This window comes from Notechis scutatus, chromosome 1, assembly GCF_049901735.1.
Source record: "Notechis scutatus isolate UNSWTSFEM ecotype Mainland chromosome 1, rNotScu1.2, whole genome shotgun sequence".
In the NCBI taxonomy this organism is placed as follows: domain Eukaryota; kingdom Metazoa; phylum Chordata; class Lepidosauria; order Squamata; family Elapidae; genus Notechis; species Notechis scutatus.
In genome coordinates this window covers 126381974-126409014 of record NC_142009.1, presented here as the reverse complement: position 1 = coordinate 126409014, position 27041 = coordinate 126381974, and the positions used below count along the sequence as shown (strand labels likewise).

At 39.8% G+C, this 27041-nt stretch overlaps 1 long non-coding RNA gene across 7 annotated transcripts in view; it reads left to right on the top strand.

The window, feature by feature from the left end:
• LOC148132980 (uncharacterized) overlaps window positions 1-27041 on the top strand; it is a 156713-nt gene that overhangs the window by 83682 nt on the left and 45990 nt on the right. For 5 of the 7 annotated variants that reach the window (XR_015745618.1, XR_015745619.1, XR_015745621.1 and 2 more), the window contains exons 3-5: window positions 8838-8915; window positions 23059-23124; window positions 23852-23955. This is a non-coding gene — a long non-coding RNA (uncharacterized LOC148132980). Of the gene's footprint in view, window positions 1-8837; window positions 8916-23058; window positions 23125-23851; window positions 23960-24765; window positions 25060-27041 lie in introns of those variants that run through there. The other 2 variants (XR_015745622.1, XR_015745620.1) reach the window with 2 other exon arrangements.

Sequence of the window (27041 nt, the reverse complement as noted above, 5' to 3'; positions counted from 1 at the left end):
TAAAATTCTGGAAGACTAATATGGTTGCAGCAAGCTCAGCCCTTTGTGGTGATGTTTGCACAGGGGTGGTTTTAGTGTGCCACACACCCCATTCCTTTGCTAGCGCATGCCCTCGTTCCCTACTGCCATCAGCAAAAATAGTCAAGGCGTTGACCAGAGGACTTTTGCTGATGGGAGAGGAGAAAGAAATGGGTATTGTCCGAATGATTTGAAAACGTGGATCAGCGGGTGGCAGGAAACTAGTCCAGGCCAGTCAGCTAAGGCAAACTGGATTTCTTGGGAGTTCTGGAATAGAGGTTCCCATATTTGCAGTGAAAAAGGAATGAAAAGTGTGGAGACATCTATTCCCATAAGTAATTTTGCACAACTCCTACCTTTTATGATCAATTGAGCCAATTGAGCTGATTTGGAAGTGATGGAGCATCGTGGCGTGTGGGAAAGATGGATCCACCTCTATGATGTGGAGTTTTGGTCCTTTTGAGTTACTGCCACGGTCATAAGCCTCGGGGTGGCCAAAATGACCATATCTAAAGGAGTATTGGCAGCAGCTCTGTCTACCCATATTTTTCGGATATTCTCTTCTATGAGAGTTATTGCTTGAAGCTGAGGTTGCTGCAAGGATATTATGTCAGCAGGCTTTTTCCCCCAGGTAAGGGCCTCAAACAATGGAGAAAGAATATCAGTGGTTAAAGACAGGAAAGGTCGGGCCCAGTTAATGGTACCCAGATATTGCTGAAGTTGAACCAAGGTGGGTTGAGAAGACAGAGACAGAGGGAAGTGAAGGATAGGCAGTAGCAGAAAGCATTCTATAGCCCAGATATGCGTATGGAGTTAGTACTTGCACCTTTTCAGGTGCTATGTACAAACCTCCTTCTGCAAGAACGGCTTTCAGGAAGGAGAATGAAGTGAACACCGTGCCGGTGGCCCAGGAGCTGCAACAAGGATATCGTCCATGTAGTGATACACCAGAAATTGTGGAAAAGCTGAACGATAGGGTAGCAAGACATTATTGACATAGTGTTGACACATGGTGGGACTATTAAGCATGCCTTGAGGTAGGACTTTCCACTGAAAGCGGGAGGAGGGAGAGGAGTTGTTTAAGCGAGGTAGTGTAAAGCGAATAAGGCACGATCTTGTTCATGCAGAGGATAGAAAAAAAACAGACTTTTAAATCAATGACCATTAAATCAAATTTCTCAGGGATGATGTTGGGATTTGGCAGACCACATTGTAATGCCCCCATTGGTTTTATAATCGCATTCACGGCTCTCAAATCACATAATAGCCTGAATTTTCCTGACTTTTTCTTTATAACAAATATGGGGGTGTTATATGGACTGACAGATGGTTCAACGTGCCCTTTGACAATTTGGTCCTGAACAAGTGAGTGCAGGGCCTCTAGTTTGTCTATAGTGAGGGGCCATTGATCTACCCACACAGGTTCTGTGGTTTTTAATTGCAGCCGTAGTGGATTTCTAGCAAAAGATTCCATTAATCAATAATGAGTCTTGCATTAAGTTGAGACATAAGATCACGGCCCCACAGGTTAGTATGCAGTGGAAGGACCAAAGGTTGGAGGTAGGCAGTGCGAGAAATATCAGAAGAACTCACCGGTAGCCACTGTTTGCTACGGTGGGCGTGCTGAACTCCTCCCACTCCCCGAACAGCTGGGGCAGTTTCCAAAGGCCAATCGTCCGGCCACTCAGCCGTTCAGATGACACTTACATCAGCTCCAGTATCTAAGAGACCCGAGAAGACTTTGTTATGGATTGTAAATTGTAACACAGGCCTGGCTTGTTCTACTGTCTGATGGACAGTAAATGCCCATGCATCAGCTGTTTTAACAGGTACTGGAATAGCGGTTGCTACTAATTCTCCCTTGCTAAATTTTGTGGGAGTATTTCCAATTACTGCCATGGCTACTGAGGAAAAGTCGTCGGAGTCTCTCAAAAACGGAGAAGCGATGATTCCCCTTGCCATGAGGTCTTGGATGGGATAGATTATGAGGGGTGTCATGGCAGGGAGATCGTTTTCAGACATGTGGGGAGAAAGTAAACAGTGCCTGGGATGTCAATTTCCATATCTTCGGAGGCAATTAGGTGGAAAGATATGGAGTCAGCCTTTGGAGTGGGGCTGGCTGATCGCCCCTCCTCTAGTTTCCCTGTGGCTGAGAATTGTTGCTGCGACACTGATTTGCCCAGTGGTACCCTTTCTTGCACCTGGGGCATATCGTCTTAGGCTTGGTGTTGTTTTGTATATTGTCTCTGGTTCTGCATTGTGCCTTAAAATGGCCAGGTTTCCCACAATTGAAGCAGTTTCCGGCTGGCCAGTTCTGAGAGTTTGCTTGCTGCAAAGCCATAGCCAGATGCTCCATATTGTAGGAGACAGTCCCCATGATTCTGCAAGCCTTTAGATAGTCCGAGAGGAAACCCCCTTGGGCAGATAGAGGCTGCAGAATCCTTTGCAATCCTCATTAGCATTTTCAACAGCCAGTTTTAACAGAAGCTCTCTACGGGCTTCTTCATTAGAGATTTGCCTATGAATGGCTTTCTGAAGCTCCTCTATGAACTCGGCATAAGGCTGATTTGAGCCTTGAATAATTTTGAAAAAGATCCTACGATGCCAGAGGTAGGATCATCAACTTTGTCAAGGGCTTTGATTGCTATGATACTGACAAAGGTAAGGGTACGTTGTGGGAGTGTCGCCTGAGCTGCTAAGTCCATAAATTGACCCATACCACAAATTTGATCCACTCGCAACCACACCATGATCGCGGGCAAATTTTTCAGCTTCGCGCGAAAGTCTGACTCCCAAACAACGTGCTGTGGTCCTGTCAGTATCATGCGAAAAAGATCCTTCCAATCTTGGGGTAACATGAAAAAGGAGGTGCTGATGGTGTTAATGAAGCCTCTGACATATGGTGCCTGGATGCCGTACATGGCCACGGCTTGTTTTAAATCTCTAATTAATTTCATGGATAAAGGTTCAAGTCTAGGCACCATATTTCCGGCTCCATCCCCTACATATTCAACGGGACACAGAGAGAGCTCCTCTAGAGTAAGAGAGCCTTCTCTGCGTCCCTGCACCATGGCTTGTGCGAATGCTCCCATGGGTGTCTGATCCCTCGCTGGATTTGAGTTAGGAGAACTCATGGGTTCAGGAGCAGTGGGGGGAGCTTCTAATGGGAAAGCATCCTTAGTCTTGGTTTCAGTTGTGTAAGGAGGAGGAGGATCCTCCTCAGGGGAGGGAGCCTTGGTCAGCGCTGAGCCATGGATTGTTAAGCATTCCATGACTGTCCTCCACGTGGTCAGAATTTTTGGTGGAGCCCTGGGATTGCTATGAAAATAGTCACCCAAACGTTGCCATGTGGAAACTTTCAAGGACCCTTTATCCAGATAAGCCGGGCATTGCGTGTAAATGTAAGTCAAAAGGGTAATAAGGTCCTTCTTAGTTGGAATCAGGAGCGTTTTGCCCTGATTCCCAAGAATCCAATTGAACTCTTCGTTAATTCTCCTAATTCCTGCAAATGTGCTATCTGCTCTTTGGAGAATTTTCCGCCCATACTCACCTGAAGGGAGGATGTCTTCTTTGCTGAAGATTCCTGGGGAGGGATCTGTGACACGGAGACGGCGTCCCTGGGTTGCAACTGGCTCGTCCGGCCGGGTAAGATAGGCAGTCGAAGAGAGACGCACCCGTTTCCTTTAGCGGATCACGTCGGGGTCACCAATTGCTGCTTTGCTCCGCATAAGGAAGGCTTCTCACTGGGTGGTCGAATGCATCAAGAAAGACACCAACGCCAAGTTCTATCTTGGGTGAGCTGCCCGATCAGAGTTAGGGGAACTCTTTTTATTAAGAACATACAAAAGAGGTGAGCTCCATCCAATCATTATGTTACATGCGTAGGAATGTTAGTGGATGTATAGTATCTTCCAATCACAATGCCATGGTCAATTTAAACTAGCAAACCAACGCCTTTATTTCAGTTAACTGCCCTTGTGACGTGTTAATGGCCTTGTTCCTAGTACCTGCTTTCAGCCTACGTGAGACCTGGCATGTACTGGAACTATTGAGGTTGCTCACGTGAGGCTTGGCACACAATGGAATTGGCCCATTACAGCAAGTCTGCACCTTGGGTCCTGTCTAATGTGGTAGACCTCTGCTTCTATGAATCTGATGCTTAGTGTGGTGTTCTTGTGCTGCTATGGTCAGTGCCTTAGTTCAGCCCTTTTTGGCCACTGACCATCTCAGCACTCTTTCAGGGGTACATCCCATGTCTTGTCTTGCTATGGTGCTTCCTCTGTTTGTCTTCTTCTCATGTCTGCTGCTGCTTCAGCCTTTCTCTCAGCAGCTAATCTTTGGGTGCCATCTTACTGATGCATTCCTGAATGCACTAGGTTTCATCAACCACAGTGGCTTTGATACTCACCAGACCCTGCCTGCTCAATTTCTGGCAAGGGTACAATCTCTCTGTGTTGGACTTGGCATGGGCACCTGCATAGATTGTGAGGAGTTTCTGGATCTTCATATCAGTAGTTTCCATGTTCTTCTTTGGCCAGCTTATTATACAAGCAGGGTTTATTATCATACATCAACACGGCATATGTGCTGATAGCATAGGTTTTATTCTCACCATTGAGATGGTTCTTCAGGATCTGCCTTATCCTTTGGAGATACTTGAGATACTTGTCTTTCTCACCTCTTCCACCTCCTCATGGTCTCCATGTAACAGTAAGATAAAAAAGTACTTGTAGTTGGTCTTTATGTCTGCTATGTTGGCCTGCTATTGTGCCTTCTTACCTTTCTTCCATGTCTTGAATACCATCTGGCCATACCTCTCCATACCGAATTACATTCCAATATCCTCACTGTAGATTCATTTCAGGTGGATCAGCAAGTCAATGCCTCATTCAATGTTTGTGGGTGTGGCTAGGTGGATGTGGCTCAGTGGGTGTGGCCACATGACTGGGTGGGTGTGGCTTCTTTTTTTGTGTGGCCTCAATTTTTGGGGCTCCTGGGCAAAGCAGAAAGACAGTGAGGGGGATACCAGTGTAGCTGGTCATCAGAATAGCTGCTCATTGGGAGGGGAAAAAAAAGAAATACCTTAAGGACTGACTGGGTGGGAGAGAATGCAGTCAGCAATGTCATGCATGCGCGCAATGTCGTGTTTATGCGATAAGGACTAGCTGGGCAGGGAGGGGAGGGGTGGGCAGAGAGGGGTAGAGCCAGCCAGGGGAACAATTTGCCGGTTCTCAGAATTGCACAGAATTCTAACAACCGGTAGAATCCCACCCATGACATAAGTCCAACCACTCTTCCTCCAATTCTAAGTATCCAATATAATTAACTTTTGGATGTGAAGTCCTATATTCAAATGTTTCAAACATCACTGAGAGTATCCTGCCTTTAATATTTTTATAAATAACTCAAAGCTGTAAATGTATATAATACTCTTTCTGCCTCCTATTTCCCCCACAATAACACCCTTTGAGGTGAGCTGGGCTGAGAAAAAGCGACTGTCCCAACGTCACCCATCTGGCTTTCATGTCGAAAGCAAGACTAGAATTACACCAAACAGGCGTATTATTTTATTTTATATTTTATTTTATAAAATATTTTATTTTATTAATGTTTATTTTATCAATTTTATTTTTTTATGATTTTATTTTATTTATTGTTTTATTTTATTTTCTCTGTATTTTAACTCTGTTGATTAAGCTAGGAAAATTACAACTGTTTAAACCATTGAATATTACAATGAAAACCACAGCAGCATAAAACAATATATTAATATCCTTGAAAGAATAAAACAGGTAAAAACCACTATTCTTTCGACTATTTGATTGAAAATATCCTTCTGCAGTAATTCAGGAGAGAGAAAAAAATCAGTGATCTCACTGGAAAAAAATAATTTCAATAAAATCTTCCATTGTAGCCAGAAGAATATTAATTCTGATTGTTTCCTGCATTTGATCATACCATTAGTCAGTGATTCAGATGTTCATTTCACTTGCTTTGAACTTGATATTAAGCTGTCACATAAATCTCCCAGGTATTTGATAATTACTCTTGTCCCACAGCTTATGCAATCAAGCTCTCTGTGTTCTGGTTGTTTGACCCAGCTAGTGTGGAAGCCCATACGAAAGCCTTAGGCATTAGGATCATTCTCTGTAACCAGTGTTTGAACTGCTTTAGAGATACCTTTATTAATATTTTATGTGTTTTCATAAACATTTTGATTGAGTGGTTTTAAATCTGTTTCTCTGTTTCACTGTTCTGTGGTCAGCTGCCGCCAGTGATATTAGTGGAAGGAGAAGCTATGAATCATAACCACTCAATGAGATTAATTCTCTTGGAATGACCACCTCCTTGGATAAGCATGTATTGCCTAAACAGTTCCAAATATACAGCACAATTTATAGGCAACTCCCTCGCTCTGGGCTAGGCTCCCTATCCTATCTGATTTAAAAATGAGGATTTGGCATGCCACAAAAGAAATGTTGCCTTCAGCATAACTTTTATTTTCATAAAAATCACCGAGTCACATAAAGATTCCATAAGACATTCATAACAGATGAATAAAGTCTGGGTCACTGTAGCTGGTGCTTTAGCAGTGTGTTCGGCTGCTTTGATTAAAAACAAAATAATCTGGGGGAATAGAAAATAATACTGCAGAAGGGGCATTTTTTCATGTTTGTCGTCTGACAAATGGAATTCTGCCCACCCCCCCAATCTAGTCATACCCACCATAGCAGCCATTTTGGAAATTGGGAAGAATTCTCTCCACATGGCTGCCATGTTGGAAAAAGCTCCAATGCCATTAAAAAAAAAAATACAGATGTGCTCTCTGGCCCTAAAGAGTTGACAGCTCCTGGATAAAGCTGATGACTGATAAGCCGTGGGTTATTAGAAGGATTAGCAGAAAGATTCACTTGTCTGTTGAAAGAAATCAAACTAATCGTTCTATAATCTCACCTGTGCCTTCCTTATCTGCTGAGATAGGATATTCCAGACTACTAATAAGGGGTTTACCCTTTTTGAGTATGCATACAACATTTTCCTGATCATCAGAAAAATAAAGTAAACCCAATTAGATTTGTTTCCCAACTGGGAACAAGGAATAAACTCTAGAAATGTTTTAAATATTTTACCCAGAGAGGAACATATCCTATTTTATATCCGATAGTTCAATTTGAGAGAGACCTCTACTGGATTTTCTAATGCATATTGTTAGGTGAGAAGGATGGGAAAATATGCAAGTTGCCATATCTTTAGAGAGATCTCACTGTCTGCAGCTCTTTTCATAGCTCCAGTGGTGAATGAATGCAGAATTGATTAAATACTAAAAGGTGTGCCAAAAAAAATAATTCTGCTGGACATGTCACTTTGTCTTGATTTGAAGCTAGACACATTTATAACATCCTGATGTCAAAAAGGGGCTAGTTTAGTAGAATACAAGAAAGGAAAGTGGTGAGTAAGCCTTTACTACAACTTAAAATTATTTTATTACAGTAATTACTTCCTAATTTTTATCCTCTAGAATTGCAGCTAAGAAAGGAATTCCTAACAATATTTTTAAAACCTCATTAAACTACAGATTGTTTGAGCACATTCTGATATCAAATATAAGTTTATAATGCAAACTTACCCATTGGATATAAGATCGCTTTGGGTGGCTTTGGGATATAAACATCTGTCAATTATGATCCCTGGTGGCGCAGTGGTAGAGTGCAGTACTGCAGGCTACTTCTGCTGACTACTGGCTGACTGCAATTTGGCAGATCGAATCTCACCAGGCTCAAGGTTGACTCAGCCTTCCATCCTTCTGGGGTCAGTAAAATAAGGACCCAGATTTTTGGAGATAATAGGCTGACTCTGTAAACAGCTTAGAGAGGGCTGTAAAGCACTGTAAAGTGGTATATAAGTCTAAGTGCTATTGCTATTGTCTGTGTCAGTCTTGTAATCATAGCCAGTCATGCAACTGCTTTGTGATTTTTTAAAAAAAATTGTGGCTGCTTGCAAGTTTCTTTAACACATCAGCTGGGGGTGGTGGTGGCAGGAAGTGGCAGGGATAGGCAACAACTTCTTCTTCCTGCTTCTGATAAGGCCTGCCCGGTTGAAGTAGCTGCTGGCCCTTGGTATAAAGTGTGCCTCATCATCAGTGGGGAGGAAGAAGACAGTGAAAACCATGTTACTGCAGTGATTTACTTAACAACCTTGGCAGGAAAGGTTGAAAAATGGGGAAAAATTCACTTAATTGCCTTGCTTAGCGACATAAAATTCGAATTCAATTGTGATCATAAGTTGAAGACTATCTATACCTGTATGCTTTCCCTCTCATCAGTCTGATCGTGGGTATTTCTACAGATTTTTACACTACCCATTTCACACCTTGCTTGCTTGACAGCACAAAGCACAAACTTAGAGGGATGAGGCAGAAAAAGAAAATATAAACTAGTGCAAATCTGCCTTCAGTAATGAAAATCTACTTGTTGCTTTCAAGTGAAACTCTTTCCAAAATACGATATTGTGGGCCTGACAGGGAAAATATTAAAGCCCTATGAGCTTACGTGACCATAAACGTAATTCTGGTTGACTTTGCCCTGGGATTTTTGGAATGAGGTCGGTAGCTGCTCCCTTCAAATTCTTTGTTTATTCAACCTGTTGAGCTTATGTGTCCTGACAGGGCACTGCTCTGGGAGAAGCAAAGCAATATGCAGAAGGCGGACCTTGGCTGGAAAATACACAGTGGGGATTGTCAGGCTTAGACTCATGACTTTCTTAGCAAAAGTTTTTCCCCACAATTTTTTTTTTAGCCCCCCCCTTTTTTTTTTCCAAAGGGAAGATGCAGGGGGAAGGGGCAGGTTTAACATACCGGGCGAGGAAAGCTGACATCTTGGTCTTCAGATCATGCAAAGGTGAGTTTTTGCTGAACTTGACTTTCCAGCTGCTGATGCATTAGCCTCCCTCCTCAAGACCTGTGCTTCTCTGTTTTTTAGGAGACAGAGATGATAAAACCTGGAATTGTTGGCCGAGAGAAACGAGGTTGCCTTTCATTCCATTTTTTTGATTACCTCTTTCAGTCTTCAAAATGGGTCTTGTTTGTGTGCTTTTGACAAAGTGCAGTGATTTTGTTCATTTCCTTTTTGAGGAGGGGGGCTTGAGGCTGGCTTGAGATAATGCTGTTTATGAAACCAACCATCTTTTAAGACAAAAACAAAACAAAGCAACAACCCCACACAAAGAAGGAGATGAGAATGCACTGCAAATGGATCACTAATCTATGTGGAATGGTTGTGATCTAGTCCTGTGTGTGTGTGTGTGTGTGTGTGTGTGTGTGTGTGTTTCTTTCCTTTTCGGTCACATCTAAGTGCTAAGTACCATTGTTGAAAGACATCATAACTGAAAAATGGGGTAAAGAATAAAAGCTTACATGGTTTATCCATTTAGAGTTTGGTGTAGCTCCTTTGGATTTGAGACAAAACTGAAATGGCTTGTGTGGAAGATGTTGCACTACAGCAAGAGGGGACTTGGGAGGAAACTCACACAAAGATAACCTGCAGCTGAAAGGTGAGGGTCCATTACAACTTCACAAAGACTCAGGAGAAGCCTCTCTACCATTGAAACACAGCCAAACCTCTACCAAGCAATGCATGAGAAGTTCTACAAACATCCCTGGGTGAATTTCTTTATTGCATTCCTCTTATGCTTTAACATTTGCAACGTTTCAGTTAATTACCTAAGGGCAAGACCCATTGAAGTGCTCACAAAGTAAGATCTATCCTGATTTAAACTTTCCTATTTTAGTCAGAAGGATGGATAATGCACATACAAACTAAACACAATTCTTTTAGGTTTTTTTTTTAATTTTCTTTAGATAAAATAAGTAGGCTGATCTTGAGGCAATGGAATACTGCAATTGTGCTATTAGGTTTATCAGGTCCTCTTTTGTCTGAGGCTGTAAAATCTGGCCCCTAGAAATAGTAATAACAGACTTATATACTCCACTGGTCTATAGTGCTTTACAGCACTCTCTGAATGGTTTACAGTATCAGCATAATAATCTGAGTCCTCATTCTATTAACCTTGGAAGGATGGAAGGCTGAGTAATCTTGAGCCCATGAGGATTGAATTCCTGGCAGTCGGCAGAATTAGACAGCAATATTGCATTCAAACCACTGCGCCACCACGACTCATCTAGTTCACAAAGTAAGATCGTAAAATAAGACTGGAAAGATTCTGTTCTTCACTAATGACTCTGCTAAAGAATCTCCATATTATTTTTCCTCTTCCATTGTCCAGGAGAAATTTCCCTTTCTTGTTTCTGCCTGACATTGTATTGCTGATTTCCTAAATTCTGAAGTAAGAACTTGGTTTTGTTTTCTTTTCACCCAATGTTTTTGGACTCCTATTTTTCTAAGCGTCTTCTACAGTTTGACATGACCGACACAACTGAAGACTTTTTTTATGATCAGTGGAACATGACAGTGACTTCTTTTTGATACTCTTTGACTTCCTCCATTACCTGGAGCGCATCAGCAATCTTGTCTAATATTCCTTGACCTTTTCTAAAGCCATCTTGAACATCTGCCATCTCTTTTTCCATGTAGAATTGTCATCTGTATTGGATAATCCTAAGTATCATTTTGATAGCATGTGACATTAAAGGTTTTCTACAATAGCTTGCACTCTGTTAACATTCCTTTTTTGGCATTGAAATGTCAATTGACCTCTTCCAATCTGTTGGTCACCATGTTGTTCTCTAGATTCATTTGCATTGCTTGGTGTGCATGGCTTTTAAAGATAAAGTTTTGTTTGTTGCCAACTCCTGCTTCAAACAACATAAAAACAGTTTCTGTGCCTATGTATCACTGGATGTACCATAATATCAGAGTTAATTAAAAGGAAACAGAAATTGTAGATTTCAGGTGCAGATTATTGTCAAATTAAGTTTTAAATTAAATTAAGTATTAATGTCCAATATACAAGTTAAATTTAGGAAATTTAAAAGGGGTGTACCAACAAGATTTAATCTAGAAAATCAGTTTATTCAGTTAGAATATAAGATTAATGTTAAGGCAGAGATTCAACATTCCACTTACATGAAAGAGAACATGAACATCTATAGGAAGAGGTAGGAGACATGGTAAAAATGAAAGCAAAAAGAAAAATTCAAATTTTGAAGCAAAATATATATCCAAGTGACTACTGTTAGAGAGAAAAAAAAATAGGACGAAAGTCATGGCCCATAAAATAATGCATGATAATTGAACCCATTTCAACATCAAACAAGAAATGATAGTAAATTATATGTCAATCAAAAAAGCCAAGAAAGAGAAAAATAACAAGAAGATAAGAATGAGAAAACGTATTTAAGAACATCTGAGAAATCCCTGGGGAAAAAATGCACAGTTAAGGTAGGACTCCTCAAGAGAAACCACAAAAGAGATCAAATAGAGACAGATGAGGTTAAAAGAGAAGTTGGCAGAGGGGGTATCACACTGATGAAAACAATGCCATGATATTGTGATGCAATTCCCCCATCTTTGTTATATATGTTGGGATGTTGCATACTTGTACAAAAGGAACACAGCTTGCTCGTGCAATGCCAGAAAGATCCTATTAGGTACATTAGGGCAAATTGAAATCTGTTACAAATGGATAAGAGTACATAGAGTGAGAATTATTGAAGAACCAGCTCCAGTTCTATAGTCTGTTGTTCCTTTAATGGAGTTCAGTGTATCATGATTCAGCAATTTTGTTGTTTTCCTTACAGCAGGAGTGGGATTCTACCAGTTCACACCTATTTGCTAGAACCAGTTGTTAACATTCTAAGCAGTTTGGAGAACCGGTTGTTAGAAGAAATTACTGGCCTAATCCTGTAAGGAGGGCAGGAAGGAAACATTCTGGTGTTGCTTACAGAAACTGCCTCTCCGTTAACCCTTATTACATTCTTGGCAGGACTAGACTTCCTGTCTCAGGAGCTTCTCTGGAGTTTTTTTTCCCCTTCCTTTGCTGGTACTTTGTTTGTGTGGAGTGACCATTCAAAGTTACAATGGCACTGAAAAAAGTGATTTATGACCCTTTTTCCACACTTACAACTGTTGCAGCATCCCCACAGTCTTGAGAGGCCAGGCGAGGAGATGCGTGCCTCGATGTGAATGATATTGAGTTGGCCACATCCAACCAATAACATGACCACTAAGCCATGTCCACCCAATCACATGACCACCAAGCCATGCCCACCATCTAAGCCACACCCACAAAACTGGTTGTTAAAAAAATTGAATCCCATCCCTGCCTTACAGGTTCCAAAATGATAGTTCCTAAAGACTTTATAGGAGTTCCCATGTATGCTTCCAGGGAAACATTTTTCTGGATTAAGATATCCTTGCCTGGAAGTTCATGAAATGCTTTTAACAGCAAGACATTTACCTCTGCCCCAGTATCTAATTTAAACTTCACCTCAAGCTCTTTTACAGTCATATTAGCATATCATCCAGCTTCCTATCCTATAGAACATATAGGGGGTGTGATGTCCCAATTCTCCAAGTAGCAAATTATTGGAGTCCAATCTATGAACTTGATGGCTTCTTTGCTCATTAGCCATGGTTGAAAAGTCATGTTTTCACATTCTGACATAATGATGTCTCCTGACACATTTGTGATAAATCTTTCTGAATTCAGGACACAGACCAGGTTGATATAGTATGCCACAAAAAGGGCACAGTGTATTTCTGTTTCAAAATCTTAAATTCTCAGTTTCAGATACCACTGTTGGCACTTTATCACTCCTTTTTTATCCTAGTATGTACTGTGTACAGGTCCTTAGTATATCTTGATCTAACTGCTATGGCCTGCAGTTGTGTTTGTTAATTCTGGGGCATGGCATATTTTAATATTCCTTCCAAAGGAAGCTCAAACTCCCTTAAAACTCTCTCATTTATTCATTCATCTGTACACTAAGTACCTTCTCCGTACTTCATTAGTCATAGAACCAAACCAACAGCTACTGGGTTTTAATCTGCATAGCAACATCCTAAATAGCTTCTCCATAAATCAGAATAATTCCAAAGAGAGTAATATTCAAACACAACATTCTGACAGGGAGTATATAAAATGCCCTAAATATCAGAAGAATGTCTCCAGTATCTTCGGGGCTTGCAGCCACTAAGAAATCAAAACTTTTCTCAACACCTAAGAGTTCCTCCTACACCCTAGTGTAGCAAAATAACATCTGGTCATTTCTTAGAAGAGTATTTTACCACATTTGTAGCCAAGTACAAGCAAAAGCTCTATTCTCAAATCTGTCAACCCTGAAGCAAATCTGGCTGAGGCCATCTTTGAGGCTTCAGGGTTGCCACAAGGCAGAATAAGAGACAGGGAGGAGGGAAGCTAGATAGTTGGGGTTGTAATCAAAAAGTTTTCCTGTGGGAACCAAGGACATTTTAATAGGTGCTGAGGAGAGGAGGAGTAAAGTAATCAAGCAACCAGCCAGCACCTCTATTGGACAATGTGATTGATGCTGAGGGGTGAAGGAGGAACTTCCACTTTTTAATTAGGTGAAAACAGCAGAAACTTTCAGGGTCGGTTTTCACCAATTGTGCCAATATGAGGTATCCAATAAATTGTTCCTGGAGGAATCTACCTGCCTTGGAGTTCTGCTTTCTATGGGTGCATTACTTGGAATGCTGACAAAATCTAGTTCAGAGGCAAACTCCCCCAAAGAGCACATTCTCAATGCTATTTTTAAAATTTCAGTAAATGCATAGAAGCTCCAACTTCTGATACGTTGTCTCTGATATTGTGTCAAAGACAAAGTCTTATAGGCAGATATTTGTGAAAGAAAGAAGGAAAAAGAGCAACAAAAGAAGAAAGCAAGCAATGCATGGATGCAGTATAAGTGTGAGTGTGTGTAATAAATCTACTGAATATTGGTACACTGAACTCCAGCATCCAACATGCTATAAGTAGCACGAGGAGGTGGAGTTGCTATATTCTATAAAAAATCCTTACATCTAAAAAATATCCAAGTTACCCAGGAGTTTGCCCTTCCTGAAACCATCATCTGTGAACTATCCTCAAATATCACAATTCGATTCTTACTATGTTACAGAGCACCTGATTATGACATCGAACATGTAAACAAGCTAAATACATTACTAACATGGGCTGCATCCTGCCCATACCCTTTTATCCTTCTTGGTGATTTCAATCTACCTCATATTAACTGGACCCTAAATGATTGTACAACTGAAATCATACACACAACCTTCTACAATGCTATTACAAATCTGGGACTGGAACAACTAGTAACCAACAACACTAGACTAAACAACTGCCTCGATCTCATCTTCTGCAACAGTTTGAACCTAATCTACGGAATACAATCTAAAGAACCCTTTTCCAGTAGTGACCACAATATGATCGACTTTTGTCTCAACATACATCCACACAAAAATCACCACAGTGATGTAATCCCCTATTGTAACTTCAAAAAGGCAACTATGATCTTATAGACAACGATCTCTCATCCCTTGATTGGCAATCTCTATTCACTGGATGCAATACTGTTGAAGACCATTATAACATATTTTTACTTGAAGTCAAAAGAGTCATCAAACTATATGTACCAACAACAACTCCCAAAACAAAACAAAAAGCAGATTACCCATATCAATAAGGAAACTTCAATCCAAAAAGAGATCACTGGCGGAAAAACAAATCTGGTCACGTTGCCAATTTCAAAAACCGATACAAAAATCTATGCCACCAGATAAAGACCGAATGCACAAATTATCACATTAAACAAGAGGAAAACCTTCTAAGCACCAATTCCACCCGCTTTTTACAATTTTGTTAACAACAAACTAAAAGACTCAAGGTCCATCCTCCTTGATAGGACCTGATGGTAAAGACTGCAACGACGACACCATTAAAGCCAACATCTTTAACACATTCTTCGGCTCAGTATTTGTAAACAGCAATGGATCATGCCCAATATTTCCTAGCCGTACCACAGATAACAACAATGATCTAATACATATCGATTTCACAGAAGACAATGTTGAAAAAGCAATACGCAACCTAAAACCATCTCTATCTATTGGACCGGACGGAATATGTGCCTACTTCTTAAGAAAGCTATCCTCTGCCATAGCCAAACCTCTAAGCATAATCTTTGAAAAATCTTTCAGAACCAGCTCCTTGCCTAACCTATGGTCACAAGCCACAGTCATCCCCATCTTCAAAAAGGGAGACCCAAGCCTAGTTGAAAACTACAGGCCAATCTCCTTATGCTGCGTTACCTGTAAAGTCATGGAATCAATTATTAACCAATCCATCATCCTTCACTTAGAGACAAATAACCTACTCTCCAATAAACAATTTGGTTTCAGGAAAAACTATCCTGTAATCTGCAACTCTTACACTGCAAAAACATATGGACGACACAACTCGACCAGGGCAAAACAATAGACGCAATCTACATAGACTTCTGTAAAGCCTTTGATTCAGTAGTACACGACAAACTACTCCTAAAAATAAAATCCTATGGTATCTCTGGACAACTGAATAACTGGATAGAAGCATTCCTGTCAAACAGACAACAAATGGTCAAAATCGGGAGCGTCCTATCAAATCCAGTACCTGTCAATAGTGGTGTCCCCAAGGCAGTGTTCTAGGACCAACTCTCTTCATACTCTACATAAACGACCTCTGTGATCATATTAAGAGCAATTGCGTTTCTTCGCTGATGATGTAAAGCTGTTCAATACCACAGACAAAACTGCTACCCTTCAAAAAGATCTTGACTATGTATCCGAATGGTCAAACAAATGGCAACTTCAAATCTCAACAAATAAATGCTCTGTCTTACATATTGGCAAAAAAATCAGAAAATAAAATACAAGCTGAATAGTCAAGATCTTGTTGATGACCCAAGCTCTGTAAAGGACCTTGGAATACTCACCTCTAATGATCTAAGTGCTAGAGCACACTGCAACTACATAGCCAAAAAGGCATTAAGAGTTGTTAACCTAATCCTACGTAGCTTTTTCTCTGGTAATATCACACTACTAACCAGAGCATACAAAACATTTGCTAGACCAATACTCGAATACAGTTCATCAGTCTGGAATCCACACTACGTATCTGATATTAGCACAATTGAGAAAGTCCAGAAATATTTCACAAGAAGAGTTCTCCACTCCTCTACTCGCTGTAGAATACCTTATGCCACCAGACTTGAAATTCTAGAACTAGAAAACCTTGAATTACGCCGTCTTCGGTCTGACTTAAGCATGGTATACAAAATCATACATTGCAATGTCCTACCTGTCAATGAATACTTCAGCTTCAACCATAACAACACAAGAGCACACAATAGATACAAACTCAAAGTAAACCGCACCAAACTTGATTGCAGGAAATACGACTTCAGCAATAGAGTGGTCAATGTCTGGAATACTCTACCCGACTCTGTAGTTTCTTCCCCAAACCCCAAAAACTTTAACCTTAGACTGTCTACTATTGACCTCACCCTTTCCTAAGAGGTCTGTAGGGGGCGTGCATAAGCGCACCAACGTGCCTACCGTCCCTGTCCTATTGTTTCTCCTATTCTTTTATTTTTCTTGTATGTAACCATTTCATGTATTCACAACTATGTATACATTTATACTTATTATCTTGTAAACAATTGGCAAATCAAATAAATAAATAAATAAATAAATAAAGTACAAAATGAGGCAATATATCAGCTGATAAACAGAAGTGCATCAGTTGTGGACAAAATACCTATTGAACTTTTAAGCTGGAGAAAAAAGGGCAGTTAAAATGCTAACAGCTCTGTGGAAAAAATTGAACCTAGCCTACTGTTTGTAAAATATGGTGAATATACTAATACCACAGAAGGGTTATGTACACATTAGTGAACCATTGTGGTAGTTTCTCATGTGAACATGGTTTCTTCAGATGTTACAAAGAACAATGGAGCTAGCTATACATGGAGAGAAAAATGCCAAATGAATAGATGAGTTTTAGATAAAGCATAAGAGCATGAGATCATATCAAACAGCTAGAAAGATAATGAAAAGAGGAAGAGAATGTAAGGTTACTTTTGTTTTATAGACTCCCATTCAAAGGCCTTTGATTATGTAGAAGATGCCAAAATATGAAGTACATTAAGATTATTAGGTATGACAAAACACCTAATTATATTTCTAGGAAGTCTTTAGAATGAACATGAAGCTGTTGTAATACAGAATTTGGAGTTTCTGAATAGAAAAGAAATGCATATTTTCACTGTTGAACTTATAGAGTGAATGTACTATAAGAATGGCAGATTGGAAGACATGACAGCTGGGAACTGAAGCATTAACAATTTACGATGTGCAGATGATGTTAGCTAATAATAAAACAGACTATGTAAATCTCATTAGGAAAGCAAAAATAGAAAATGAAAAAAAAAATGAGATTAATGTTAAATATTTTAAAAATGGTAACTTCATCCAGCATCCTTAATTAATGTACCATTGATGCAAAAAAAAAAAAAAAAAAAAGTGAAGGCATTATATAATTTGTTTTTCTTAGGTTCACTCAAAAATAAAGATGGGCAATGTGTTGAGAAGCAGAGATAGGATTAATTCTAAGAGCAAGAAAATCTTAAAAGTAATGAAGGCTAAGCATATTTCTATGGTAGTATAGATCAAAGTAGAGACATCGGTGTTTCCAGTGATAACCTATGATTGAGAAACAGAGAGATAAGACAGAAACTTTCAATTACGGTAAATATTTAGAGATGTGTTGTGGTTAGCTGGCCACAGGTGCGGACGGCTGAGGAGAGCCAGGACTCAGATAAGGGGCCAGGACCATTAGGGAGTGGACTGTGCCTTCAGAGATTGTGGGGGCTGGCAGCAGAGATGAGGAGGTTCCCGAGGAGCCTGTGCCAAGTGCGCTTGCAAGCAGGATTGCTTGCAGGAAAGAGCAGCTACAACAGCACGGGCACCTCGGGAGTAAGGCTGCAAGGTAATGGCCCCTCCTTCAAGAATATAAAAGCCAGCTGTGAAATGAACATTCTTTGCAGAAGGTAAAGACGTTTTGAAACTCCAGCCTCGTGGACATTCCAGTTTGTATTTGAAGATTCTTGTATTGCAAATTATTTTATCTTTTGGCAGTCTTGCACCGTTTGGCAAGGCCTGTGCTTATTAGAGCTAATTATTTTGCAGAAGCATTAAAAGGTTTCTGTTCCCTTTGGATTGTGTTTGATTTGTTGGAAAAGGGTGTGGGTCAGAACAGGATGTTACTAAGAACACCATGGACTGCAAAAGAGCCAGATAATCTGTCTTGAATCAAATAAACAGTTTAATGCCGACAGAGTGTGAACCTCACTCAGTGGTACCTAATGCATGGGATTCAAAATGAGGAAAGGCATTCCAATTTCTTCCTAAATATTAAGGGATCTTGAGCGAACTTTATTTTTTTTTAAATTAACACAATTAGCCCATCAAGAGTGGACAATTTTGATTTGTTTGAGGGCTGTAGCCACTTTTGCATGGGATGTTGAAGGCCATCTCCAGGGAGGACCTAGTATGCATATTATCTTTAACTCTAGGAAGGAACAATTAGACATACATAGATTTATTTAATATGCAATAACACATGTAAAATAAAAATGGGCAGACATATTTTGCCCACTTTCAAATTCTCTGTGTTATTGTGTATTTGTTAAATTTATGTATATCTAATTGTTTTGTGTGTATATATGTGTGTGTGTGAGAGAGAGATATTTTCTGTAACTCCTGGAGCTTCTCTATTGTTGTGACATTTAAAAGTTGTTATTGCTCTGCTTACATATGGTTGAGAATGCAGCTGTGTAACAATAAAATCTTATTTCTTCCAGAAGGTGCTTGTCAAAGTACAGTTTAGTTATTTTAGTACTTTTCCAAATTTAAAAAGACAATTCTTGAAACATCTGCTACTATTTTTTTTCTAAGCTGAGATGCAATGCTGAGTGCCCCTGCTTTGTTAAGGATTTTATATGTGTAAACCTCCTTGAAAAAGTCATAAATAAATAAAGTCATGTTAAAGGAAAATATGGTACTGTGGTGTTAACCAAATAACCTGAGATTAGCAGGGGCTCAAATCTGGGTGACTGTTCAGGAGAAAGTAAACAAAAACAACAACAACAACTAGGAAAGCCATAGTAAAATGGCAGATGGAGTTGGGGGGCATCCATTTCAGATATCAGATGGCTGAAGTAGATATATCCAGATGTCTTGAGATGTTGAGGCTGATAAGCACCAAGCTTCAGAGTGGAGTCTGTCCACCAGTCACCACACTGAGATATAGATCTTGGCATGTTGAAATTCTTCAGAGCCTTATTGATAATTTATACCCTCTACTTCACTTTTGTTTGTGTAGCTTCTCTAATATTTTACATGGTCATTTATGAGGGCAGCAAGAGTTTTGTGTTTATTGGCATAGGCTCCCCAGATCATTTAAAATCCAAAGATAATTTTATGGTATAATTTATTAGGTGGAGGAAAGATTTTTATTGGGAATCTCACAGATTCAAAAAAGCAAAGCAAAACATTCGTTTGAAATCAGATCTATGAGGCAAGGGCCAGAATTGGTAGGTCTGTGGGTGAAGGATCAGTGGCTTACCTAGAAAGCTATTGTAAATAACAGATAATCAGAGTTGGAAGGGACCTTGTAGGTCATCTAGTCCAACCCCCCGCCCAAGCGGGAGACCCTACACCATTTCTGACAAATGGCAGTCCAATCTCTTCTTGAAAGTCTCAAGTGATGGCGCTCCCACAACTTCTGAGGGCAAGCTGTTCCATTGGTTGATTGTTTTCACTGTCAGAAAGTTTCTCCTTATTTTCAGGTTAAATCTCTCCTTGTTCAGTTTTCAGCCATTATTCCTTGTCTGGCCTACAGGCGCTTTAGAAAATAGCTTGACCCCTTCCTCCCTGTGGCAGCCCCTCAAATATTGGAAGACCGCTATCATGTCTCCCCTGGTCCTTCTCTTTACTAGACTAGCCTAGCCCAGTTCCTGCAACCGTTCATTGTATGTTTTAGCCTCCAGTCCCCTAATCATCCTGGTTGCTCTTCTCTGTAATCTTTCTAGAGTCTCAACATCTTTTTTATAATGTGGTGAACAAAACTGGATGCAGTACTCTAGGTGTGGTCTTGCTAAGGCTTTATAGAGTGGTATCAGTACTTCCCTTGATCTTGATTGTATCCCTCTGTTAATACAATTTAGGATTGCATTAGCTTTTTTGGCAGCTGCTGCACACTGCTGGCTCATATTTAGCTGGTTGTCCACTAAGACTCCAAGATCCCTCTCACAGTTACTGCTGTTGAGCCTGGTTTCACCCAGTCTATATGTGCACTTCTGATTTTTCTTGCCTAAGTGTAGGACTTTACTTTTCTCTACATTGAATTTCATTTTGTTAGATACGGCCCAGTGTTCTAGTCCAGGGGTCCCCAACCACCGGGCTGCGGACCGCTACCGGTCCGTGGAGCAGTCTGTACCGGGCCGCAAAGAAAATAAAAAATAAAAAAAATGGCGGCTTTCTTCGCCTTCGGTGAATGCTGCTGGGATCAGGGATCAAGGACACAAATGAAAGAAGGGGAGGGAGGAAGCAACCAAAGCCTGTCCTGCTCTCTGGCTCAGCGGCTTCGGTTTCCTCCCGCCTCGTTCCTCTCTCAGTCGCTCTCTCGCTCCTCCACCAGCCCAGGAAGAAACTGCTTCAAAGGAGCCGGCAGGGTGGCTTTTCCTGTCGGCGCAGCTCCCAGCACCCGTTCACCCCCACCCCGCCGCCAATCAATCCAGGTTCAATCCAGTGCTCCGTTCTGCCTGCCTGCCTGCCTCGTTTGTTTGAGCAGCTTCGGCTGAGAATAATAACTATTCGCCTCTTTTTATCAGCCGAAGCTGCTCCGAAACAACCAGAAACGCAGGCAGGTAGGCAGGCAGAACGGAGCACTGGATTGACTCCACGCGTGGGCGGGCGGGGTGGGGGGTGAACGGGCGCTTCGGAGGAGCTGCGGCAACAGGAAAAGCCACCCCCGGTTTCTTTGAAGCAGTTTCTTCCTGGGCTGGATGTTAGAGGTCCATCGTAGCTCTGAATGATCCCTAAACAAGGACTACAGGAGCTTCCTAGGAAAACACACTGACTAAATGCTCCTCATTCAATTCCTGTTTTCACCAAACAGAGATAAGAGAAACATCTGAATGAAATTTTGTAGCTACACAGCTGGGCAAGACCTAGAACTAGAGAGACTGCAGTCAGGTGTCTTTAATGCTAGTTGTAGGGTAAACATTAAGTTTTGGGAATGGAAAATAGAATCCCCCCGCTGGTCCTTGAAAAAGTGTTTCTGCTTGAAACTGGTCCCTGGTACAAAAGGTTGGGGACCACTGTTCTAGTCTGTCAAGATCCATCTGGATCTTGAGCCTATCTTCTTGGGTGTTAGCTGTTCCTGCCAGCTTAGTATCATCTGCAAATTTAATAAGTTCTTCTTCTATTCCCTCATCTAAGTCCCTCATTAATTCATTAAGTTTCAGTGTAGACACAAGAAAACAAAGGCAACAGGAAATCAAGAACTGGATTTTAAGGAAAGGACTAGATTATAAAGTATTCTGTGAAATGGTTGTTTCAAAGAAAGACTTTATCAATAGAAGCCAAGGCAACTAATAGAAGATAATATTTATACCTTAGGGTTGATCTGTGGGGTCCCTCGTGGTTTCCTTGCAGACATTTCATTACCCAGCTAGGTAACATCATCAGTGCTAATTAACTATGGTGTTTGCTCTGATGTGTATTCACTTGTATGGATAAGTTTCCTCAGCACTATAAACCAAAACGGGTATTTTCAAGATGTAAGATTCATTAGTTAAATCAGACAAAAAATGGGTAATTGAAAATCTGGAAGGGACTTTGGCTGAATTGGACAACTCCAGAGAGAAAAGAAGCAGGCTTCATTTTAGGATGATATAGTGCTAAGGGGATTAAATGATCACTAGCAGAATAATACATTTAGTTGCCAAATTCTTTTAAGTGTGTGTGTGTGTGTGTGTGTGTTTGTGGAAATAGGTCAGCTAACAGATTGCCAATTTAAATAAGAGACTGAGGTATCAATAAGCTGTTATTTTCTCAACAGCATGTGTATCACTGACTCTACTTATGTCTGGGAAAATTAAGTCTGAAGACCATGACCAACCCCCCCCCCCCCGATTAATGGTAAAATAACTGTTTTAGTAATCTCCTAAAATAGACAGCAATCTGCAAAGGCCAATTGATGTAGTGCAAAGAAAGATTTGATCAATTTAGAGAAGAGCAGTTTTCTGTCAGTGATTTAGACTGGGAAGAAGCTGGCTCCCTTCAGGATGAAAATAGTATTGTTAACAAAGAGATTGAATAAAACTCAGCCCTGCGTAACACCCTTAGTATAAATTATGGAGTCACTTAGAAACACTGTCAAGGAGGATATAACTTGAATGAAGGAATTTATGCGAAGTCTCATTACCACACCCGAAACTCTGGTGTCAATGCTTTGAAAAGGAACCATAATTAGCTTTGGACTATAGAATCAGAGGTTGAATGGAATTCTCCAAACGCAACACCACATTTTCCCTTAGTGATGTTAATGTACTTATTAATTAGATGGAACAATACCAAACAATAACCACTAGAGCCATGATGGCAAACCTATGGCATGCATGCCGGAAGTAGCACACAGAGCCATCTCTCCAGGCATGCCAGCTGTTGCCTGTTGCTCTTCTGGGTCCCAGACCATAATTTTGGGATTATGCTGAGGCATAAAATGTTCATACTGCATGAAATGTCATGATAGCTGGAAACATTAAATAACCCACTTCAGTAAATTTGATTGACTATGTTCTATTATGTCAGTATTGACTCTCTGAAATTACAAAGATAGATATTCTCCAGGAGGATGGATGCCCAACCTGGTCATTTAGGTCTTTCAAAGTTGCACCAATTGTTATAACTCAGTTAATCAACCTTGCCTTATTCCTCTCTTTTCTTTCATCCTTTACAGCATTATAGACTTCTCCAGACGGCCAAGTCTTCAATAATGGTTCCAAAGTATGATCATTTAAGCAAGGTAATTTGTGTCTCCATTGAGAACTCTGAATTGATTTGTTTGATGATCCATTTATTTGGCGGGGTTTTGGGCTATCCATGAAATTTTTAGAGTTTTGTCTAACATCAGTCTTCAAAAACATCAATGCTCTTTCTTTTCTCCTTCTTCAAAGTTCACTTTTCACTTCTGCAGAGTATTTTCCATTTTCTTCATGATTTTGATCTTTGTAGATAAAAACTAGATAAAAATATCCCTGGGATCTGAGTATATTTTCCAAGGCCTTCATGGCTATTCTATCAAATGCTACTCTATATAGTATTTATTGATTGTTGATTTCTTTACTGTTATATTTAGCCCTTCAGTATCTTTATTGACAATTTTAAGGTTGGTTGCTGTACCTGTTGTCATTCATTTGGTCTTATTTATGTTCCAACTTAGTCTTATTTTTCCCCCCACTGGGCTCCTTGACTTTTATTACTAGAGCTTGCAGCTCTTCTGTGGATACACCTTATAATTAGAATGATGCCTATAGCAATGGAAATCCTTGTGAAAATGTTAAATTGTGCTATTACAGTAGACTTACCTTTTTTGTTCCCTAATTTAACATCATTTAAAAATTATGCATACACTATTGCCAAATGGATGATATTGAGGGACCAGCTATTTCTTACAGCATCTGTTTGGCTGATTATCAGCAATTCAGGCTCCTTCAATTAATCAATGCCACATATTGCCTTCTCCATTGCAGTGCCTGCCCTTTGGAATGATGTTTTCCCTGAAATCTGGAAGACTGTCAACCTGAGGATATTTTAAGGAGCTTTAATCAGCATAAGTGAAGCCCCCTTGGATTGTGTAGGTATATTATTATTATTTTTTGTAAGTCTAGTCCATTTTCTATTTTGTTATTTTTAAAGTTTCTTATCATTTTTTTTTTCAAATGTATTTACTTGTGACTCATCCAGAATTGTTGGGAACTGATCAACATACAAGCTAGATAAATTGTTTATCTCAACTATTTTAAAGCCAATTTTTTTTCAGGCCACAAAGCAATATAAAGCAGTCTTCTTTTCCTAAATGATATATTACATATTGAGATATATGTGAAGTATGTCAGTATACCAGTGCTTTTAAACAATTTTGTGCATGTAGAGGAATAGTTTATGAATTTTATCCCAAAACAGCTCTGATAAAATGCCTATTTTGATTTTCAGAGACCAGTAATTGTTTGTTCCTAACTCTTTCTCCAGTGAATGTAACCAGAATACGTCTACTGATATGAGAGTAATATTGGCATTTAGAGATAGAAATTAAGATTCAAAAATATTTATACATTGGTAACAAAGGAACAAAGAAGGAAATTCAATTCTTGTTTGCGTATTTGTGCTTGGTTAATGCTGCAATTATTTTTAAATGAGATTGAGAGACTGACTTCGTTGGAAATACGACAGGTCTTACTTAAAACTAGATTGTTCTTGTTAATTAACAAGAAGTTAAATCCATCTACATTTTTCCTCTAAGCCAAATTGTTTCCTTCTAACCTATATTCCATTTTGGTTCATGCTGACAACCAAATGAAGGCTAGCTTCATGCAGTCTTCAAAGAAAACAGGTTTGTTCTCAGAAGCCATCTTCATTATTTCTGCACTTGAGCATTTTTCCTTAGGGTTTTGATCCATCTTGAACTAATGGAATGTCAGTCCTTCTCAGAGAATGAGGCTTCCCAATGCCCCTGTGATGCAGATACTGAATTCAGCTCCCTGCCTTTTGTACCCCTGCAATTTTTATTTCTTCCCACCTATTTGTCTTGAGTGATCACTGTAATTCCTTCAATGGCTGCCTCCTTCATGTAATTTTCTTTTCAACCCAACTGGCTGTTAGAATGCAGGTGTTTAACTGGCCTATAGTTTGCATTTTTTGACCATCCCATTAAGGGGTCAATGCCTAAATAATTATACCAACCAATGTGAATTTCCGTACAACAACCAGCTGTTGGTTAGACCAAATTAAAGTTCAGCACAGAAGATGCACAGCTATATATATATATATAATATGACCAAGCTGAAATGGATGGATATGTGAAGATGTGTAGATTATGTACGTGTATGTATATTCACATACACATACCTGAAAAGTTGATTTTAGTTTTCAGGATGATCATCATTCATTTGTGTCTAAGGTCTTTCAAAAATAGAAATGTGGAAATAGAAATAATAGAAATGATAGAAACAATTATTTCAATTTTACAACACCTTTTTGGCTGGCATTCAGATGTAGGCTTTCATTAACCTGGGACTGGTGTGGGATTTGATCCATGCAATAGATCCCATTGTAATGCCCATATCAAAGGATCGTGCAGATCTGTTTAATTCTGGCATTTTCCCCATCCTAAAGGAATGTATAAGAACACAATTAAATGTTGAAGTCTTGTTGTATGTAAATGACACACACATGATTTTCCTCTCTGTTGTACCCATCTGCTGTTATCACACTACTTTTGATAATTACCCCCATTTATTTGGCACTCGCACTGAACTTCTTTAATTCATTTTATCAATAAACTTGAATAAACCTTACTTTGGAAATAGGAAACTAAAGAAAGATCCAGAATCAGCTCCTGCTTTCTCCCCCATGTTTTGTGTCATACAAGGAAAGGGATAATTGTGCTTCCTGTCCCCCTCCTCATTCTTTTTAAAAGTCATTCTATACAATCCAACACTTTATTGCATCTCTGCAATACTCTTCATACCAAACAATTAATGTTCTCGATTTCTCCTCTCCCCCCCCCTCAATAAAATACGGTTTCTAGAAAAGTATTGTTTTCATTTTCCACAAATAACTGGCAAAGATGCTCCCAAAGATGGGATGGCTATGTTGTATTTCTCTGTATGTATGAGTTTGGAGGGAAATACACCAATTTCTGGGCAAGTTCTGTGGCTCTCGTCACAATGAAATTAGGAAGTTAATAGGAAAAACTCTCATAGGATGTTTAAATGAATTCCCCCCCTTCCCAGTTATTCATGTTTCAAAAGAACTTATTCCTGGAATATGGAGAATAGCAATAGCCATAGCCCTTAGACTTATATTCCACTTTACAGTGCTTTACAGCCCTATTCTAAGTGGTTTTACAAAGTCAGCCTATTGCCCCCAACAATTTGGGTCCTCATTCTACACACCACGGAAGGATGGAAGGCTGAGTTAACCTTGAGCCTGGTGAGATTTGAACTGCCAAATTGCAGGCAGCCAGCAGCAGCTGGCAGTCAGCAGAAGTAGCCTGCAGTACTGTACTCTAACCACTGCATCATTGTGGCTCACAGAAGTATTTTAGAGAAGCATTTTACAGAGACATACAGGTATAAACAGCCCTTGAAGGTTATAATAAGACTTGGTTGAAATTAAGTCTTGGACTCTCTTATATAAAAAAAGGGAGATGCAGCATTTTTGTGTCTTACCAAAAAGAAAAAGACATGTTTTGAATTGCGTTCTATTTTTCCCTTCTGATGAACAAGCTTGACATTTTTCCCTGAAATGTTTTAATAAGACAGGGGATTATATATACCAGATGCAAAGCAGTTTCCTTTCCAATATATAAAAAGAAATTGGTTTGTTTAATGTTCAGGACAGCTAAAAATTATCCATCCCATTGGAAGAAATGGCCGCTATGACCTTTTTTGTCTTAATGAATGTGGAATTGAGTGGGATTTTAAAAATTGAGCAGGGTAATAAAGTTTTACTGATCCATGAGAGAATTGGAGCGGGGGAAAGCAAGATTGGGGGCTATAGTTTCTGCTAATCATAGCAGCCTCCATTCATTTAATATGGACTCAGTACACGTTTCTTGAGTTCATTTGCATTCCTTAAGGGACCAAAAAGAATACATGTGATAGAACTTGCATTCCATCCTTACAATTACAGTGACCCAAGCTGTGCAATTTCTGATTT